Genomic DNA, 21158 nt, shown 5'->3' on the forward strand with positions numbered 1-21158 from the left:
GAGATAAAGCATTTTCCTGCTTTCTCTTTCTGAAAGCAAAATAAACACTTCTGGTGGTCATACGGCAGTGTCATGTAGATATAACTGAACTGACTCTGAACCTGCTTGCTGGGCTGGAGCAGGACTGTAACCACATTTGCACAGGGCTCTGCTTGAGGGTATTCCCTCTGTTGTGCTCCAAACAGAGGAGCTAACATGGCCATGGTTCTTCCCAGAACGAAAGTAACTTATTCAAAGCTACTTCAAACATCCCTGCAAGTTATTGCACCACACTGTGCGAGTGCCACCTAAAACCAGTCTCCTGCACTTCTGTGCACATGGTCACATATGCTGGCACAAAGGGAATGGAAGATGCAACTACATTGACTTGCTAGTATGCTACAGGACTTTATCACATTTAATTCCAGATGAATAAAATTTTATCACAGTTCTGCTGTTATCTGTTAGCCGTGTTTGTGTTTATAGTAACATCTAAGCAAAATTTGCAAGGACATGTTGAAGGATTTGAGAAAAGTTTCATGCAAAATATGAGACCAAAAGTTGGACAGTTATTTTCTGTAGATCTAATTCACATGGAAGTCAGCAGCATCTGACTGCATTTCTCTCTTGCAGTTGTTTCTCTTAGCCATAGATTCCCATTAAAACAGCTTTTTGACAACAAAATTATTCAGTCATTTTATTTTAATGTGTGGCGTTATGTAAGTTGGGTGGCAAATTGTCTTCTCGAACAGATTGACTTGTTTTACCTGTGGGGAAGGAACAGCTGAACAGCTAGGAGGGAAATCTGCCAGTTCAGAAAATTTATTGTAACTTACATATCAGAGACAGAATTGTTTGGTTTTGAATGCTAGTTTGGTTTTCGTGCTTTTAATCTAACAGAAGTCTTTATCATACCATTTGAAATTATCCTCAGGGGTTGAGGCTATCACTGAAACTTGCAAAATTAATTGATACTTATTCTGTTGTTCACTGTGTTTATATGATTACAAGATGAGTTTTTCCTCTTTATAGCATGCAATAAAATCTTCAGTACTGTAGTAGAGAAGCAGTGTGATAAACCAGAACAGCCTTTCTTTGATACACCTGCCCTTTTCTATCCAGACAAACAGAATGGAGGGTTTTTTCCTTGCAGGAAGACTAAGAAAACTTTCTCCTCACAAAAATAGGAGTTGTTATATTTCATGGATTTAAAGTAATCATATTGTTGAAATCCTAGTGTGTGTACAGTTTATTACTGCTTTCTACAACAACCCAGGATTTTTCAAGAGAATAGCAGAGAGAGGCCTGAGGACGTGCATTGAGATGCTTTCAGCTGAAACTTCATGGTATTGTCCAGGGCTTTGAGAGTATTGACAGCAGTAATTCCTAGACTGTAATTTCTTGGCGGTAACCCATTTGGGCTTTAAGCTTACGTCCTGATTACTTAACCTGTGACATGGATCAACTTTCAGTGGATCTTAGGGGTGTTAAATAACCAGAACACTGGCAATGCATTTCAGATAGACTCCTGTTGATAACAGTCAGTAAAATGGGATGCTTTTATGAACTCGTATGTCACAATATGGAATTATATGGTATTAAAATGATGCATGTCATTGCAGCTTTTATTTAATAAGTCATTTGCTGGTTCCTCCCTGTCCTGCTTTGAAGATGGAATTGAAAGACCCAAAGAGAACTTTAAATGATACTAAAATATCTCAAACAATTTTAGGATTGTTGTTGTCTTACAGCCTTTGGGACAGGGTGGTGCTGAGTGCCAATTTTGGTCACTGATTGGCTACACATAGCCTGGGTTTAGTCAGCTGTATTGGTTTCACAGGCAGCATTTTGGCCAGAGACCAGAGCCACTTGTGGGTACTGGTTAACTGCACCTGGGTGTGCTTTGGCAAATAGAGTGGATGATGGGACTGATCAGGTTGTTACTAAGTCCTCATCAAGGGATTAATGAAACATGTAAGAGTAAATAGTGGGGAAAGTTTGTTCTCTCCTCAAGATCTTATAGGTTGCCCAGGGAGGTTGTGAACGCTCCATCCCTGGCAGTGTTCAAAACGAGGTTGGACGAGGCCTTGGGTGATATGATTTAGTGTAAGGTGTCCCTGCCCATGGCAGGGGGGTTGGAACTAGATGATCTTAAGGTCCTTTCTCAACCCTAACTGTTCTATTCTATGATTCTGTCTCTGAGGCAGGAAAAAGAATTGGCCTGTTTATGCGTTTCCCTGTTCTGGTGAAGGCAGAAATAACAGTGGTTGTACCCCACACAAAGAGCTTCGTACAGCAAGCATGGGAAAAACAAGGAGTAAAAGTCTAGCAAGGGAGAATGTAATTTGCCTGAGTCAGTGCATTTTTTATTTTTTCTCCACAAGCAGCAACACATCAGGAAAAAGGAGGAAGGATATCTATCACAGAGAGACACAGATTATCATCTGGAGTGGAAAGGTGGGGATGGGCTTACAAATGGCTGAGAGCTAGATGGCATCTTTTCATCTTTATGGTATCCCTTTAATATTGTATTATCACATTTGGTGTTAGGAGTGCTGTGTACTCACTTGTTTGAGGAAACTACTTGGAACTGCTTGTTATATTGTAGATTTGCATAATATGTTTAAAAGCAATTTAAGTACAATTTAATTCGGATTTATGTAATCTTCTCTGAAGAAATTTTTCTCTTAATAAGCTGATGCGCTGTCACCTCTGTACCACACAGAGTAAGGCTAAAGTTTCCAGCCAGATTCTTATCTCCATCTGGTGCATACACATGGGAGGACAGTTTATAAAGCCATCTGAAATAAATAAGTTGCATTTCTTATTTGCTCTGTTTGATCTGATTGTTATCTCCTGTAACAATGCAGGAGCTAGGAAATAGGAGCTAGGAAATGAGGGATGGAGAAAGCTGTTTTAGTGCTTGCTCTCACTCTGGGAAAATGCCCCTTTATTTGGTGCGTAAGGGTGTCAGGATGGAGCAGGACAAGGTGAAGAATCGAGTCAAGAGTGCAAGGCTGTATTGATGGCTGTCTCTGGGCAAGAATCTCTGCTCTGACATGTACAAAAATGTAACTGATTACTCTAATCCAAAGGCCAGTTCATTGATTAAAGAGGAAAATGGGCTTTCATCCAGGAGGGCAGCAGAAAACAAACAGCTAGACTAAAAAACAAGACTGTTTAACCATCTGAAAGAGCATGGAGCCATCACAGCTGCTGCAGAACCTGTCACGACTTGGCTGCCAAGAAGCCAGATGCTTGCATCAGAGGAATGTGTTTCACAAGCCGATACCTCTGCTTTCTGACACACAGCAACATGTCCAAAAAGGCAGGAGGAGAGTGCAAATTAGTCATCCCTCGCATTAGGTGCTAACCTTGCCAGAACACTGACACTGGTAGAAATACATGTTTTCATCAGAAATAGGTTATGGAAATAACCTTCTCTTCTTAATAGAGACCACTTTCAATAGCCAGCTGGGGACCACTGACCATATGTGAAGTTAAACACTGCATAACTGATTTAATGATTGGATCCACTGGAATCTAAATTTGTGGAGGCTTACCCATGTGATTAAGGATATACAAAAAGCCCTTGAACGTACATTGGTTTTGGGCCTGCTCCAGAATCCACTAGTGCCATTGATTTCAATTAACTCTGGATAAGGTCACTAGTGGCTGAATCAATTGCCTGATTCCAGAAACAACAGGAAAGGCAAAGAAGGAATAATGGCTAAATCCATGGAATTAATGAGAGCCAGTTCTACGTCCTTATATTTAGTAATCACATTTAAAACGTTTCTGAGTTCTCTTGTAAGTGAGAAGCACAGCTTCTGCCTATCTCTTCCGGTTTCAAGTGGAACACTCAGAACAGACTTCGTATGATTTGCTTAATATTGTATTTTACAATGAGGCAATATATAGTGAAAACCAGTGTCCTTTAAAGACATCCCATCAATTTTCTCCAATGACTGCTTTTCATAAATGCTACTGAAGCAAAAATTATGGAACTGAAAAAGATTTAGAAATAGAATGCAAATCACCGCTATGGCTGGAAAAATCATATATGTTCATTTTAGTTCTTAGTGCATCTAAAAGGCTAGATACAGCATTTCATTTTAGCCATTCTTTTTCTTACATGTCAGAATAGGGTACCAAGACTTCATCCTCATGCTTAAAGACAGGGTTTCCCACAGTGTAGGATGTCAGTTAGAGTAACTATTTATGTATAAATGTCCTCTTTCAGGAGGTAGAATATAATCATTTTAGTGACAGGTACCAGAGAGCACACAGGTCATTACAGAAAGCTGCCCAGGAGGTTATGGAAGGGGGATCATGGCAGTGCCAGGCACTGAGCATGACTCAGAAGGACAAACCAGACTGATAATAACCTATGACCCTGTATGTAGCGGAATGGTTGATCAGAATGCAGTTATTGTTGTTATTCATTATTTGCTGTTTTCTCTGAAGTGTAAATTCATAAATGTGTCAGAGGAAAGAGCTATTGTTTGTTCAAGCTGTAAAACCTGCCTCTGCGAAAGTCCTTTCCCCTATTCTTTACACGCAGAGGAGGTAAAATGCTTTGAAAAATCACCTAGTAAGGTTAAAAACCAAACTGTCTCCATGATCAAAAGGTTACCAGCCTGATCAAACCACTTCAACTAAGGCCCTTTTTGACAATGAGTATCTTATGAGATTCATACACTGCCCCCATATGCTTCCTTCTATTTTCTCCACATGTATTAAGTTGTGTATCCTCTTTGCCAGCTACCCCAGCCTCAGGAGTTTACTGTGCTAACTTGTGATTATCCCACATGCTTTTAGGTGTTTGTTTTGTAACACGTACTTATCTGTGTAGGTAAAAATGAGAATAATAGTAATTTTCAAGTAGCGTTTTGCTCTTTAGTACCCTGGTGTCATTAGGAGAAATTTCTGTGATATTTTAGGAACCAGTTCAAGACTTCTAACCATGTGCAGCTCCAAGGAGAGTGAATTCTGCAGCCTATGATTTATTTTACTATTTTTTAAATTTACCCTTCATTGATCTGAGTATTTATTGTGGGCTATAGATATAACAGCTAAGGATTCTATTCTACTCTATTCTACTCTGTGCTGTACTATTCTTTTCAAATAAATATTTTGGTATTTTAATGTCCTATAATTTAGTCCTTCTAGACTAAACTGCTCTTCACCCTGCCAGCTTGTCTGTCCTTGTCCCAGGAGTAGTATCAGAGGGTAAAACATAGCTTTTATGTGGCCTGCAGGTTCACCATCTAAAGCTGTACTGAATCACACTGGACTTGCAGAAGAGTTAGATATTCCTGAGGGCAAATACCCCTTACCACCTCCCTTTCAACTTGTTGGGCTGTGAGGCTGATCACCTAGTGCCACAACTGTATGGGTCTGTAATGAGAGAGTGAACCCAGAGGCCCTTGGGTCTTGGACTGGGAAGAAGCTAGCACATACATACAGCATGTGTGACTGCAGGGACTTCTGCAGTGCTTCAGGAAAAGTTCTGTGTAGTTTAGGTGACTTAATTCCATCCAGTTATGTGTTTTATGAGAAGATCAGACCTTTGTTTTTGCTTCTTCAATGAGGAGGAACTTTCTAAGTTAATAATAAAGAAAAATCAAACATGGCCAGTGAACCTAAAGATAGTATGGATTTTGTGTTAGTATGAGACATGGGGTCTTTAACTGACCCTGGTTATACTGCAGTACATTAATTGACATGCTTTACTAATATCTTTCTGTACTTATATCAGTTTGTTATGTCTCATCTTACCTGTCTTCCCATGGGAGATGAAGCGGTATGAAGCTCAACTTATTTTTTCGGATGGGTAACTCAGGTCAGCCTACTGTGCATCAGTCTGGGAGCAGCTCCTGCAGCTCATGACTTTAACATCTTTATCTTTTCACTCAACCTATAGCTATGCAAGGACTGAATTCTGTCATGAATTTTGCTCTAACAAAAGCTGTGACATTCCTTCCAGAAATAAGCTGCATCTGCAGAGCCAGTAGTTATATCGTATGATGACTTAGAATAGAAATTAGATGGGTAAGTGCACTGGCAGCGTGAGCTAATGGACACTCCCTTAATAAGGGCTGTAATTTGAAGAATGCGGAATCTGTTTGTTTACCCTCATGGGAATTCTCCCCTCGGAAAGAATAACTTGCTGGTTAAACCTGCGAATCTCAATATTTATTTCATTCCATGTTTATTTCTACAAGATCCACCAGTTCTAAAAGGATCAAGGTAGAACTTGCTTAGATGGAAATCTGCAAAAAATTGCTTTTGGCCAATTGAAATCACTTCATCTACAGTGCTGCCTGACCAGAGATAGGTGAGCAGTGAGTCTGCTATCTCTTGCTCACCTAGGTGTGCTTAGCCTGGACATGCATTAACATTCTCTAGAAAGTTTAGTGAGTACTAAATTTTACTAAATAATACAAATTCTTCCTGGGAACAGACTGCATTTTTTCATAGAATCATTGTAGAATCATAGAACGGTTTGGGTTGGAAGGCGTCTTAAAGATCATCCAGTTCTGAGCCCCTGCCATGGGCAGGGACACTTTCCACTAGACCAGGTTGCTCAAAGCCCTGTCCAACCTGGCCTTGAACACTTCCAGGGATGGGGCAGCCACAACCTCTCTGGGCAACTTGTTCCAGCACCTCACTACCCTCAAGCCTTAAGGCTTGTCCTTTTGTATTTCATTAAACATTTTGCTTTTTCACTTAAATCATTTTTTTTCTTATTTTATGAATCTATACACTCTTGTTTTTTCTGCGTGTGTGTCTGCGTTACTGCCATGGAAAAAAACAGTTTTGTTTTCAATAGACCTGGAGTGTAACCTGTGTTTTGCAATTTTATAAATACTTCTAAAGGCAGGTAAAAAAATGCATCTTATCCTTGGTCTGAGGAAGCACACTGTAAATCAACATCAGGTTTAAACAAAATCTAAGTCTTCTGCAGATCTTATGCATTTGCTTGTTCAGCTGGAACGAACCGAAGCTTTATGGAGCTGTATGTGTGAGCACACAGCCTCTTTTGCGTTTGCTTAAATGGAGTAGCTACACTATGGCACTTGCAAAGCTGGAGCGAAAGCTGTATGTTTTGAAGTTCATGTTATTGAATATTATGTGTTAGTACTTATTACTCCCATAGCCCACTTCATCTTCAAAGCATTTTGAAGACTTCCTGGATCAAATAGTAAGCTCTCAATGAGCAAGCTATAAACCCTTGGTGGGTTTATATCTTGCAATGGAAGAGGAACACAGCCCTGTATGTTTGAGTCAGGGTGATAAATATAACTTGTTGTTACACAGCATGATGTTTCTTGTGTGCTACAAGCTGATTAGCCACAGGAATAAATTGAGGTGGATTTATAACAGATCTCCTTCAAAAGCACCAACTTACATTTTAGAAGCAGCAAGCAGCAGAGGTAGTGATTGCCTATGTAAGCAGTTCCAGCAAGTTCAGTGGCACTTTGTCAGCATGGTATTGCTGCCACTCAGAGCAAGCACCAAGAAAATCTGTCATTTAGGTCACACAGTTTTTTTTTAATGGCACTCTTGCAGGCGAAAGTAAGATTTTAGTTGATGCTGACTGTTATTGTTCTAGTGTATCATTGCATCTAGCTTTATTTACATCAGCTGAGGGTCTGACCCAAAATTGATTTGCTGTCTATAAATACAGGGAGAGTGGGGGTTGTTGCTTTTATATGAAGCAATTAAATTGTGGTAAAAACTTGGCTTCAGCTCATCACTGAGTTTTGGTTGTTTTGGTGTTTGTGGGACATGCAGTCTGGGGTATTTGGATATGAGTAGCCAGGTGTTTCTCAATACTGAAGCTGTTCATGTGGAAGTGTGCACAGATAACAGAGCTCAACCTGTCCCAACTCTTAGTGGTGCCCCTACAGCATCTGAAGTTCTTATTTGAAAGGACTGACTTCTGAGAAATCAAGGCACAGACTATCAGCCCCTCTCTTTCAGCAGGAATTCTCAGTGCCTGATAGGTTCAGATTAGTAGCTGGACTAGTTCTCAGGTGAGTACTCCATGCCTGGCTGGGAGCCAAGTGACTGTTTTGGCTCCAAAGCACTACTTGGTCTTGGACCTCCACGTCTGAGAGGGAAAGGTCAGTAAATGCCCTTAGTACCTAGTGAATAACTATGTTTGATGCTGTTTCTTGATTTCTTGTATTTTTAGTTTTTGGAAGCAAGAGAGTTTTCTTCAAAATGCATTGTAACTGAAGTAGAGCTGTCTTAAATCTTATAAATTTAAGTTACAAAAGTTTGTAATTCTGTAGGGTTTAAAATTAGGAATGAGTTGAAACATTCTGTTTACTAAAGTTCTCTGTTCTGTGCTTTAAAATTCATGCAGATTTGCACCCCTAGTTATGTGTGTTTAAATGAACAGACGAATTAGGAGAATTGAGGGGCAAATTTTGGAAAAGGTACTGATGGCAATTTTATTTTTTCTTTTTCTCCCTGTGCTTTTTCCATGTTGAAGCTGTTTAAGTTGTTCTTCTTTTTCTGCTTTCCCTGCAAGCACTGTTTATTCATTCTAAGAAAACATCAGTTGGGTAAACAGAAGTATTTATATGTGAAGCACTGAAACTCCTACTAAGATGCAGATTGTGCTGCAGGGAAGATAGTTTGGGCTTTTCTTTTCTCTTTCCTTTTCTTTTTTGACAGTCGGTTAATAAAGACTCAACAATAAGCAGCTGCCTGTGATGTCATTTGGGACTTTGTCCACAGAGCTTGTATTTACAAGTACTGAGCAACTACATAGCAGCAGCAAACCCAACTATCAGCAAACTTAATGTCTGCTGTTACTGGAGGACTTCAGTAGTGCTGTGGATGGTGTAGAAAGCTAACTCTGTTCTTCTAACCACAGACTTTTAAAGCTTGTTAAATAAACACTGGATAAACTCAAGAGAATTTCTGGACTGCAAAGACTTCTTACGGTTCTGAGTTCTCCAGAGCTGGCATGTTTTGACTGAACTGCTGCAAGTAAGACTTTTTCTGTTTTGGTGTTTTTATCATCTCTGTAAAGCTTATTTTCTCTAGAAGTGTGTCAGCATTGCTATTTGTAGTTTTGCTTTAATTAGAGCAGCAAGTATGTAGTCGTTAAGAGTAATTGCAGCCATGCATCTAAGTGTGGTTCAGCAACAGAGTAAAGGACAAATGAAAACTTAATTCTGGCTTTTGTTTGCATGAGGCTACACTGAAGGGGCTGTCTCTTAATTTAAGTGATGAAGCTCTTAAGATTCTTAAAAATCTCTTGAGCACTGTCATTAACTGAGCAAAAAGTAGTCTGTCTTAAGATTGTTCTTTTATCATTTCATGGTATTTATCTGAATATTCAAAGTTAATTTGTATTTTTAATATAATTTCCTTCTTTATTTTAGTACAGTTTTCATTAAAAATTGTTTTTCTCCTTAATGCAGGCATTGATTTAAAGCAAAACTTGACTATTTTTACTTTTAGCCCCTGTTCAAATTCTGGAGGTATGTAAGTTTAAAAGAACGAATCATACAGTGCTTTGAAATCTGATGTGTTTTGGATAAAATGAGTTGTCAGTTATGTGAGAAACAGTATTTTTTAGTTTGAGTGTTTGTTAGAAGTACAACAAATTCTGAAACATCAGTGCAGAAACACTATTACACTGGTAAGTGCTGTGAAAAAACTTTCTATACCGACAGCTGCTTGTGGGACAGAACTATATTTCTGACCACTGATTAACTAATTTTCAGGACAACTAGCTCTGACTGTCATGGACTTATTCCCACTTAACACAGGGGAAACAGACCCATAGATTTGATTTATTTAAACTTTGTTTACCCACTTCAAAAGCTGATAACAAACCGCATATCTCCTGCTTCTCATTTCAATCCTTCACCAGAAGCCCATTCTGAATTACTGCAATTTCAGTTCTAGTGTCTTTTCCAGGGAGTAACCTGATCACAGTACTGCGTATCAGGAACTCTTTTATTACTGTTTACCTCTATTTAATGATCTGCCTTTGAAGAGGTAAAGCGCATTTCTGAAGAATGAAATCAGAAAACTGATTGGCACTTATATGAGGGTAAGTCAGTATAAATCAATCAGATAGGAATGGAGGGATTCCTCTTGAATTGTTAGCACTATTGATTTTGTTTTGCTTTTCTTGCTACTGACTTTGTTTACAAGGCCTCTCAGTCCTACACAGGAACAGATTTTTGGGGCTTCCTATTAAGATTTGAGTGGCTACAAGCACGGATGCCCCTCTCAAATGACCCTGTTTCTGCAGGCGATCAAAATCTGTCTTTCTCTTCTTTTGATGCTCTAATGTAGCTTGACATGTCAAGATACTGTGCAATTTGGGACCTGTTGTTCTGTCTTTGGAATTAAAGCATATTATCCTGGGAAATAAAAAACCCAAAACAACCCTAAATTTAGCTCTGCATTAATGCCATGCAAATAGCAAAGACTTTGGGGTCTTAAATAAGAGCGTAGAGTTTTATTCTTTAGTTGTTCATCCTTCTTCTTCAGAAATAGTATAAAAAATATTTATGTTCTTTGAAAGACCTTTTTGTAGCTTGAAAGCTTCCATTAAATACAAGAGGGAAGAACAGAGAATTGTGATGGAGCCTTTCCCTGAGGAGAAGGAATGAGTTTAAGGTTAGGTGGTTTCACCCCTTCCATGATGACTCCTGTGGGCCAGTCCTTCCTTTCCTCTGTCGCCTTGTGGCAGTGAATTGATAAGGGTATTTACACTTGCAAAATATTCAGGTATCACGTTGGCAAATACCTAAAAAATCCTAAGTTAAAATTTTAAAAAAGCTCATGTCCCACTTTTTTTTATTACTTCAATTAATTTTAAAGGGAAGTCCTAATCTTACAAATGTGAATTTGAGAAAACTTCCTTATGAACTTCTCTGCTGTTGTTCTTGTGCATGAGTTGTGTCTAAGTGTTTAGAAGCTTAAATTTAAACAATTAGAAATCCTGCCCCAGTAACGTACAATTCCACTTCAGTCAAGAGCAGATCTTCAGCTAATTACCTCCAGAGCAGAAGCAGACTCTCAAAACCTTATGAGCCTGGGGGCATTTTTTTTTTTCATTTTCCTCTGTTATATTTCCCTTCTCACATTTACATTTTCTTCCTTATATTCTCACATTTACATTTTCTTCCTTATATTCCAGTGTAGCAAATTAGGATACAGAGTGAGATCACTTTTCAGCAGAGGGATCCCCTGGTTGGATTTTCCCTGGATCTGAGAAATCTGCCCTAGGATACTGCATATAATCTGATAACATTCTGGGATGGCATTAAAGGGAACAATTGCCAACAGAATGTCAATTCTTTTGGCTTTCTCACCATCTGAAAAGAAATGGAATAAGTGCAGACTCCAGCCTGTCAGCATCTGACAAGTGGGACCGAGGGTGGGATAAAAGCCCCAAAACAAAGGAGCCGAAGGGAAGCACAGTTGGCTGAGTAGCTTAGCATGCTTCAGACAGGGCCAAATACGGTGTGATGCTCTGCAGCTTCTGTGTAGTTCTGCACGTGTTCAGCTCCTGGCAGGATTGGAGCTGTGCTTAAGAACAATCTATGCCAAAGCTGCCAGAACACTGCCAGAAGTTGTAACATGTCATATACAGGTTTATTACTAAAATAGGATAAATGTACAATGTAAACACAAAATAAACCATTAACACTTTTAATACTTTGTTCTGTACTCTCTAATGATACCACTCATGTAGCATGCAGAAACCTGAATTACGTTAGGTATTCCCGATGGTTACGTAAATTAGTCATGATGTTTGGGGGATGAAAATTTAGATAGATATTATGTGAAAAATACTCAGGAATTTTTATGATTCCACTGACTTGCATTCAGGTGAACCAGAGAAACATGGTTTGTTCAGCAGCGATGGCTTCTGGAAGCTGGCAGTAACATTGTCTATGGGCTATGAAAGATGCAGACCCTGAAAAGCAGGTTGGATTATAAAGGAATGGCTAAAAATTATGATGCTGAAATATGGACTATTAGTAATGACATACAGCAAGAACGAATGCTACTATTAAACTGCATGTTTGATAAGCTTTCCACAGGACAACACTTTTCCACAGCCAAACTAGCTTTGGATAGTGTGTGCACATAATAGGTCTGTGCAGAATCAAATGCGTGGCACAATATATTTCCTTTGACAGTGCTAATTGATTATTATAATTCATCGTTATCTAAATTGTTAAATTCAACAGTTTACCATATCCTTTTGTTTCTTTGTTGCTCGGACATAATACAAATAGGAAGAGTTAATTACTGCATGTAACAACAGAGATGAATTTCATTGTCTGCTTCACTTGATTGAAGCTGTGTTGAATCACAGCTGTGGATTTTCAGTAATGGTGAAGAAAAGGAAGCAGGAATTCTTTTGCAATGAAGCTGCTTTTTGGTGGTAGTTAGCATTTTTATTTTCAATAGTATTCTTTTTTCAGCTGGGCTGTATTGTGCTTGCTTTGCTGTAGTAAGTATTACCTAGTTGTGCAAGCTAAAATCATGTGTGCATTGATCCTGTTGGGAATCAGTGTGGCATTCTTTTAGGAATACAGCACAACTTGTACAAGTAAAAAGACTGCATTTGTGTCTAAAATGACTTACTCCACCAGATATGAGCACTTGGCTTTTTTCCTTCAGTGCTCTGGTGATGTTCAGATCTGCATCTGCTGGGTAAAAGGAAGTAGTGCTGTCAGCAAGGTAACTCCAGAGAGATTAAGTGGTGGCTTGATTTATTTAGATCCCTAAAGCTCTGATCTACACTGCTATCTTCTAAGATTTGGTGTAACTTTGCTGTAAAATGTGGGATCTTTTCAGCTGATCTGAAATGATATGACAAAATGGTTCGTAGTGACAAGATTTTGGGGGATTATTTTGCCAGTAGAGGGCTGTGTTAAACTGAATAACTCCTCCTTGTTCTCATATTTTCACTGAGTAACAGCTGAAGGCATATGATTGTTTTCAAGGACAAAATGAGTAAATTACTGGATTTTTTTAGAAGCTACTAAATGATTGATTATTTAAAATCAGAATCACATCACTTTTACAGTACAACACAGTTTTGTGTCAGTCTAATTAGACTGAATTCTGGTCTTTAAAATATATCACACCTACCTGTTTATTCTAAACTGTTCAAGGTTGATAGCTACAGCCCTAATAAGTCATTAAACTGACGTGATACACAGCAACAGCAGGTAGCTTTGCTATAATGAAACAAATGAGAAAAGAACTGTTTTTCAGAGGTACATGTTTTGTTTTGTTGTGGCCTCTAAACTAGCAGTCATTATTCAGGCTCTGTTGCTGCAGGAGTTGACCTTTGGCAAAATATTTTGTTATCCTCAATCTTTTATAGAGGCCTTTTGTGAACTCTGCACAGCTCTCATTTTGCTGATTGCATTTAAAGTCATTTATTGCACAGTGTTTGCCCTCCTAGCAGATGTTAAAGGATTCCCTGCCTCCCCCTTAAAGGCTACTCCTCCGCAGCATCTAATTATAACCTACACAAAAGATTAACAGATGTTATAATTGTCTTAACTCATTGATTAAATAGTTTCTGCATGATTTGCTCTCTCTTCCCCTCACTGCTGATTTGTGAGGTCTTTTTGGATCAGTCTCCTGCATCTGCAATTTGTTAACAGAGGCAGTCTTGAGGTTTTAACTTTTTGGTTTTGTGGTCCAGTTTGAGCAGGTTATAGATGTTCTTCTGGACAATGTGACAGAAAGTGTTAAAAATGGGTGTGTTAATAGTTGCTTTAATTTCACGTATTGCTGTTTTTCCTCTTCCTTTTAACCATTTCATCTGAAATGTATGTAAAAAGCAGACTAATTTTAACGTATGTAAGTTAGAGACTGAAGGGGCAAGTGCTGAGACTTATGTAGCAGTGATTTTTGTCCGTATATTTCAGTTGTCCCTTGCAGAGGGAATTAGTGGCTGAGAAAACAAGTTTAAGAAGAAAATTCCTAGTAGAAGAAAATATCTAATAGGACTTTCCTAGTAAGATCTGAAACAGCAATTAGAAGACTTTGGCTTTCCTTGGGGTTTTTCTTGATGTGGGGTTTTTTTTTCACCTCACAAAATCAAGGTTACTTGATGTTTGAGCTGACTAAACTCTCCTCTGTTGTGTTCCCACATTGAGATGAGGGCTCTTTTCTCAGGTGGATCCATAGTCATCCTACAGCACAACAGTGCCAAGCTTAACTGTTGTTTTATGTTCTTATAGCATCTTGAACTAGGTCAGACAAAACAATGTTTCTTTTCAGAGAGGTGAAACATCTTGCACATGTATTATCACTACTGGGGATTTACTTAAATGTCCTTCTCTGTTGTTTGGATTCTGTATAACTTTTCTTCTTTCACTGACACAGATGTGAGTTGTTGGCAAGTCCGTAAAGATTTCCATGATAGTCTCTGAATGTCCCATAGTTCTATGAACCTGCATCTGTCACAGGGCTTCAGCCTGAAGTGCTCTGCATTGCTTAGTTCAAAATTAGTATAAGAAGACAGGAAAGTCAGTGGAGAGCATTTTCTCACACATTCTGACAAAACCTATGAACGCGTTAAAGAAGAGAAACTGATTAAAGGCTTGAGGCTTGAATTATGGGCTTGATTATTCAAAAGGCATAAAATATTGTGCTATTCCCCCTGCTCATCCCCCAAATCCTACTCAAACATAAAACTGTTGCTTAGATTCCTAGTCAGAGAAACCATCTCATGTTGAGGTTGGGCATACCTTATCCTATCAAAATCCTTTTTGTATTTTTGGTTGCCAAAAATACTTAAGCTCTGTGTGGAACTTTGAGGAATATTGACGCAATTAATGCAAATTCATGGATATGCGGGACATCCTGTGTGATCCTGCTTTGCTGATACTTTGTGGATATATATTCTCTTTACCGTGAACACCACGCATAGTGCTGGCTGTGAGAGTTTACATTACAATATAACCTACAGGGCTCTAGGTTTTTTAATGTTGGTATTTCTCTTATTCGTGAGTTTTATTAAGCTGAATAATCATCTTTGCAATGCACAAAAGCATTTGTCTGGGAGTTCAAAACTGCTCTAGAAACGCGCAGGTACTTTGTTTGTGGAATTAACAAAGAACACTGTATCCTCCTGGCTCTTAAATGACATCTCAGTGCTCCTGAATACTTTTCGTATGTGAGCTGTGGGGAATAGATTATACATTTGTAGTAAGTATATTCCAGGGTGCCAGCTGTGCTTCTGAAGTGTATTTTAATTATATAGACACCTGTCCACTACCAACTTGTAATATTTCATAGAGGTCAATGAACAGGCAGCTGATGGAAATTACTTTTATTGAATACCAACCTGGTCTGAGTTTGAAACACTGATCCAGAGGTGAAAGGATAAAATCCCAATTGCTAATAATTAGATCTATCCAATCTCCATATTATGCTGGTGGCAAAAGGCATAGGTGCTGTTTGCAGTTAAACATGAGAAACATTTAGAAATTACTAAAAGTTCAGCTAAATCATTAAGGATTTTTAACATCTGCTGGAACAGCAGAAAAGTATTAAAGTAAAACCTGGCCTATTTTTAATAAACAGCTCTGTTATGTGTTATATCACTGGCTGTTAGCCCTCACATTTGAAACTAAGAGCTTCATCTTTATTTTGAGGTTGTGCATTTAAATGAAAGACAGCACCAAATGAACAGAAGAGACAATGGTAGCACAATCTACAGAGTTTGGGTTGGCTGTTGTCTGCTTGAGAATCTATACACTTGTCTTGTATTTAATTATGTGCCTTTCCGAAAACTAGTAACTTCCTTCCATTATGCTGCAATTCTGTCATAGTATTATTGATTAGGAATACATTACAGTGTTCATAGGAAACTATTTCTGTCATTTCTATTTACAAATCTTTAAGTGAATTGCTTTTCTTCTCCTTCACTACAAAATTCCCCTGTCATGAGAAGACGCTTTAAACAGACATTCATAAAAATTTATCAATGAGATGATAATTTTTGGCACAGCCCTGAGAAATGAATGGTCCCTGAGGTACACAGCCATGGCAGCATAACAATGCAGAGGCAGACATATACCACAAACACTAAGTAATATTTTCCTTACTCATGGCAGGCATTAATGGATCCTGTCTCCCTAGTAAAGCACTAAAGTCTCACTTTCACCCACTGGCTGTTGCCTCTTGTGGAAGCAAGCTATCCTTTACCTGTTTACTTATTCCTCTCTACCTGAACTCCAGGTTGGGATCCTGTGTGTTACAGGGGGATCCTGAGCTTGGGTGCACAGTTCAAGAGCTTGTAAGTCTGCGGAGCGTATCTGACACCTCCCTCGCTGAGGGGTCTAACTTAACCAGTAGCAGTGGGAGGCTACATCCCCCTAGCTGCTATCTTACTCAGCTGAGGTGGGGTGGCTTACCCTGGTGTGAGGCAAACCAAAGGTTAAGATTTAACTCGAAGGATCTTCACCCAAGACAACAGGAAGGATAAGGCACATTCTTGTGGCTTTAGGTCACACCCTTGGGCAAGAAGTCCCATGAAGACCCCACCTTGCTTTCCCCTTTTGTTCCTCTCTCCCTTCTCAGAGTTCCACTCAGAGGTTCTCTTGTCTCTGATAGCTCCTGGTAACATCACAGTGAGCTAACAGGGAAAATCAAAGGTGAACAGAACCTTACTGTTGGCTGCAGCCAGCATCCTGCTCAAGACCCCCACTATTACAGAAAAAGGGTCCAGTTCTAAATAAAAAAAAAAAAAAAGCTGCCTTAATGCTTCCTACTTTGGCCTGCAGGGGAATGAGGTTTGGATCTGTGGAGGGAGTAGAAGATATCTGGCTCATTGCCTGTGTACCTGCATTTGGTTGGTTGGTGGCAGAATTGTCTCTGGACCTTTGCTGGGTTTAATTCTGTTCTGTTTGGATTTCCACAATCGGATTAATCTTGACAGAATAGCCAAGAGGTGAATGAGAACCAAGCATCTTCTGCTGTACTGTGCAAAATTTGGAGAAAGAATCATGCCCCACTTTAGGTACATAGTGATGTACATATCCGGTAGATAGAGTATTGATAGAGCAGCAGTGCTAATAGGAAGTTTCACTATTCAAGTCTTTGACAAAGAGAAATTATTCTGCAAATGGCACTTATATATACTATATATTATTACCTTCACAGTATAGTGGAGAAACTGAGACAGCAGAACTTCGTGAACCAACCAAAACTACCCACTCAAGAGCAGGGATTCTACTCAAAAGTGTGGGCAAACACTTAAGGCTTATCTGAAATGAACCAAGTACATTCTTGCTTGCTTATGTTCGAAACTGTTCCCCCCTCCCATACACACCCCATAAATCTTATGCAAACCCAAATACTTTAAAATGCTATATTTAGTCTCAAAATACACTTTTAAATTCTAAGAGGATACTTTAGGACGCACAAATGTACCACACTTTCCCTTTCCTCACTAAAAATTCTTTATTTTAGCTGAAATTCAAGCTGAACAGTAGTATTGGATAACTTTGGTTATTCCAAGGCTGGAGATGCATAAACTATAATGTTAAAAGTTTTACCTAAATCTGCATGGCATTACTTCTAAGAAATAATCTAGGAGGAAAAAATCCTATTTGAGGTGCTAACATGAACTCCGTAAGAAAAAGTCGATGAATAATCTTGTGCCAACCCAACTTGCTTTGCTGTCTACTGAAAGCAAAGGCATCTTTCTTTTTTAGTGGACAATGAACTTCTGAAAGGTCTGTATTTATTATTTGTTTTCTTTTGTGCCACTTCCAGTAGTTTAATGATTTTATTTTGCATTTTAAATGCACGAATGTGAGGGAGAGAGGCTGGAGAATTTTAATAGTATGCCCCTGTCTAATATTATCTGGACAGTAGTGTATCCATAATCCCAAAGTGTCAAATTATTATGGGTGATGGCAGACTATATGTTCTTTCCCATTTCACTTGGTAGAACTGAGTACAGATGAGTTAGAGACTGGTAGAATGACATAAAACGTAGGAGAATTATGAACCTTTTAAGTAGGAAATTCATGAATGTTTTTTAATTTACATTTTTATTATGTTTCTGGCACATGGAAAAATTAGAAATCAGTGTGTATCAGCAAGTCTTCACTCTGTGAAAGGGGAGTAAGCACTGCTGGCAGCTGACTGCATGGGAGGAAGGATGGAGTGGCTCTTCTCCCAGCCAAAGCAAAAAACTTCTACTCTTATTGTGTCTAATGTGGATCAACCACCACAATTTATAAAGAGGGACACTGAAAGGGAGAGAAGGGTCTTTTCCTCCCCATCAGAGTCTTCCAATAAGTCATCACTCACTTTCAGTGTATTCTACTGTACTTCATCCTGCCTAATTTTTTAATATGACCAGTGTCATATAAATCTGGGAATTGATCTGTATTGGATTTCACTTCAGGTAATTTCTTCAGATACTCAGCATCATTTCCCCTTCTTTATTTCTTTTCAGCCTGTTGTTGATAACCTAATCAGTTCCTCACTGTCCCTAGTGTTTGTATATGTCCCTCAAACTTGCATAGGTGGTCATTCCTTCTCATTTTAGTCTCCTCTTTGTCATTATTTGAAACTACTATGAAGGATCTTGTTAATCGTTTCCCACCAAGTCAATACTTTAATCATCTTTGCTGCTGTTGTCTGAATTCCATCAATTTTGTCTGTCCTTTTTGCCCACAGCTGAATTCAGTATTTGAGATGAGCTCACTCTAGAATTGCAGAAGAAAAAGAGGTGAATGGCTGTTTGGTATGCTGACACTGTTCAGTGTTCTGTCACCATCTAAGGAAATATGGATGAAGACAGCACATCTTTCATTTTTAATGTTTTCATAATAGTTTTCTTGGCCATAAGATGAAGATGGAGTTTAATCTGTGTGTATCTGTTCCTCTTAATTTTACGGTCTTGATATCCCACAGTCCTACATGCTCTGTTGTGTCAGAATAAAGTGAATTTGAATTGGCTAGGGATATCTCCTGGAATTTTATTTTATATATACTTATTGTTATCCAGGGGGTACATCTCAATGAAACTGAAGGAAGTAGAGCTGAATTGTACCCTGTCACCTTTCTGCTGTGAGCATGAAGGAGAGATGTTACTGAAGTGTGTTTGGGAACACTGAAGCTGAATTCTGCTGGGTGTCATCCTTGGCTGATGTTAGGTTGGTTGAAATTAGAGTAGACTTCTAACTTCTGTAAAGGCTGGACAGCCAGAGACTAGCTGAAGGATTTCAGAGCAATAGTTGTGGTACCTCCAAATTCACCTCTGGTACCACATCTCTTTTATGTGTCTTGGCTGTAGCAGTGGACAGCAGAGTCCAAAGAACTATAGCTGCAGTTATAGCTGGCCTGACTGTAAAAGGACTCAGTGAAGGTACTTGCAGATCAAAGTAAGTGATATGTGAGGAATTTTTCTGATAAAAATATGCACAGAGTCCTGTGCAGGTAGCGCATGGAGCTGCCCAGTCTAATGAGACTGCATATTCTTGCTTTGTTTCCATGCTACAGTCTGTTCTTTCAAACCAGGGGCTGGCACTGGAGGAGATTGGCACTGTCTTTCCGTTCTTGTTTCCCAGGGTAGAGTTTAGTCATGGTAGGGTGGAGGAGCTATTTTCAGATTATGCAGATAGATGAAGTTGAACCCTTTCCCAGTTACCCTCTTTCCAGGTCATGGAGAGATGACATTTATTTCACTGCACATTATCTTCCCTTTTTTTTTTTCATCAGACAGAAAGGGATTACGAGCTCGATTCAGTTTCTTGCCTGGGCTGTTCTTAAACTAATACCTTCATTATAAAGTTATTGCCTGTAACGGAAGGATAGGCCCTGACCCACTGGGAGTGTCTGTACAGCAAGGTGAAACTTGAGACACTAGGTTACAATCCACAAAGCCCCAGATTCATTAGAAACAAATTCTGCAGCCCAGACATTGAAATGTTCCCTCTAATACAAATGGCTTTCTTTATAGGACAATGTGCAGCGCTGGGTGCTGAAGGTGTTACTAGTGACAGAGGAAATATTTTTACAATACTTTGTCTTGAGAGTTTTCCTTTGAGCCACATGAACATTTGGAAGTGTTACCAGTGCTCTGGAGAGTAAACCTAGATGTCTCAATGCTGTCACTAAGTTAAGATGATTTTAATAATTCCTTATATCCATGAGCTGGAATACATCAGTAAATAAATGATCTTTCATTCCTTTCATCTATGATGCCAGGGAGGACCGAACAGGGTAGCATTCACTTGGGACACTTCATCTCAGAAAACTGCTTTCATTCACCAAAATGTTCTGTTAGAAAATGTTTCTAGCAAAATACTTCATTGTGCATAGACTGCAGAATGAGTGAATGAGAAACAAGAGAGGTGATTGTAATAAAAACCTCATAAGGATATTCATTCTCTGTATCTGATGGGCTTGTGTTCAGATCACAGAGCCATCCTGTGAGTGTACAGCCATCATCCCTTTTAAAAGTGCAGGTGGAAGGGGTGGAGCATGCACAAACCCAATGATTTTTAGTGGTCTCTCTGGACTGTGATTAGGACAGATGGGCAAGCAGCAGAGACGCTGACTGAAATGCACTGGTCTCAGAGAGGAAGGGATCTTTAGGCACATTTCAGGAGCTCCTAGTTCTACTTTCAGAAATGGAGTTGGAATTCTACCTTTGTTTACAGCAGAGATCCTGATATAGGTCTTACACATAGGCTTGAAATTCTTTAACTTACTTAAACAGTGCCTTGATTTACACCAATGAAAGAAAAATTAAAAAAGCCCACAAATCAAACTGAGCAAAATGTAGGAAACTTGGTTGTGTATATTAAATTCTTCCCTCCACTTAGTTTTCTGTCAGACTTATTCAGATGTTAGATTTAATTGCGTGCATTTTTCTGAACATCGCAATGTATTAAATGAATATATATGAATTTGGTATGTTATCTTTATTGGCCTCTTAAACCAGATGTTGCTGCCTCTGATGAGGATTTGTAATTCAGTGTTTGAAACCTAATGAAATTCCAGTTTGGGTTTCTGCTGGAAGCTAGCCGTTTTACCATGAGAAACAGCTAGCTCTAACAATGATGTACTAGATTACAGAAGTTGCATGTAGTTGATGCCAGAGGTGTCTTTATTAGAATATAAATGGGACTTTG

The 21158-nt window shown here is 38.9% G+C and overlaps 1 protein-coding gene across 10 annotated transcripts in view; it reads left to right on the top strand.

Moving 5' to 3' along the window:
* The window catches only part of NCKAP5 (NCK associated protein 5), a 505074-nt gene that overhangs the window by 87680 nt on the left and 396236 nt on the right, over window positions 1–21158 (top strand). For 2 of the 10 annotated variants that reach the window (XM_057407188.1, XM_057407189.1), the window contains exon 3: window positions 8873–8988. The exons of 2 other annotated variants lie outside the window; for them this stretch is intronic. The gene's annotated coding sequence lies outside the window, so the exon portion shown is untranslated. Of the gene's footprint in view, window positions 1–7625; window positions 8112–8872; window positions 8989–18159; window positions 18422–21158 lie in introns of those variants that run through there. 6 more of the 10 variants (XM_057407199.1, XM_057407200.1, XM_057407194.1 and 3 more) reach the window with 6 other exon arrangements.

The sequence above is a fragment of the Pezoporus wallicus genome, unplaced genomic scaffold, assembly GCF_028554395.1.
Source record: "Pezoporus wallicus isolate ANWC-B61680 ecotype Strahan unplaced genomic scaffold, APGP_CSIRO_Pwel_v1 contig_4166, whole genome shotgun sequence".
Lineage (NCBI taxonomy): Eukaryota > Metazoa > Chordata > Aves > Psittaciformes > Psittacidae > Pezoporus > Pezoporus wallicus.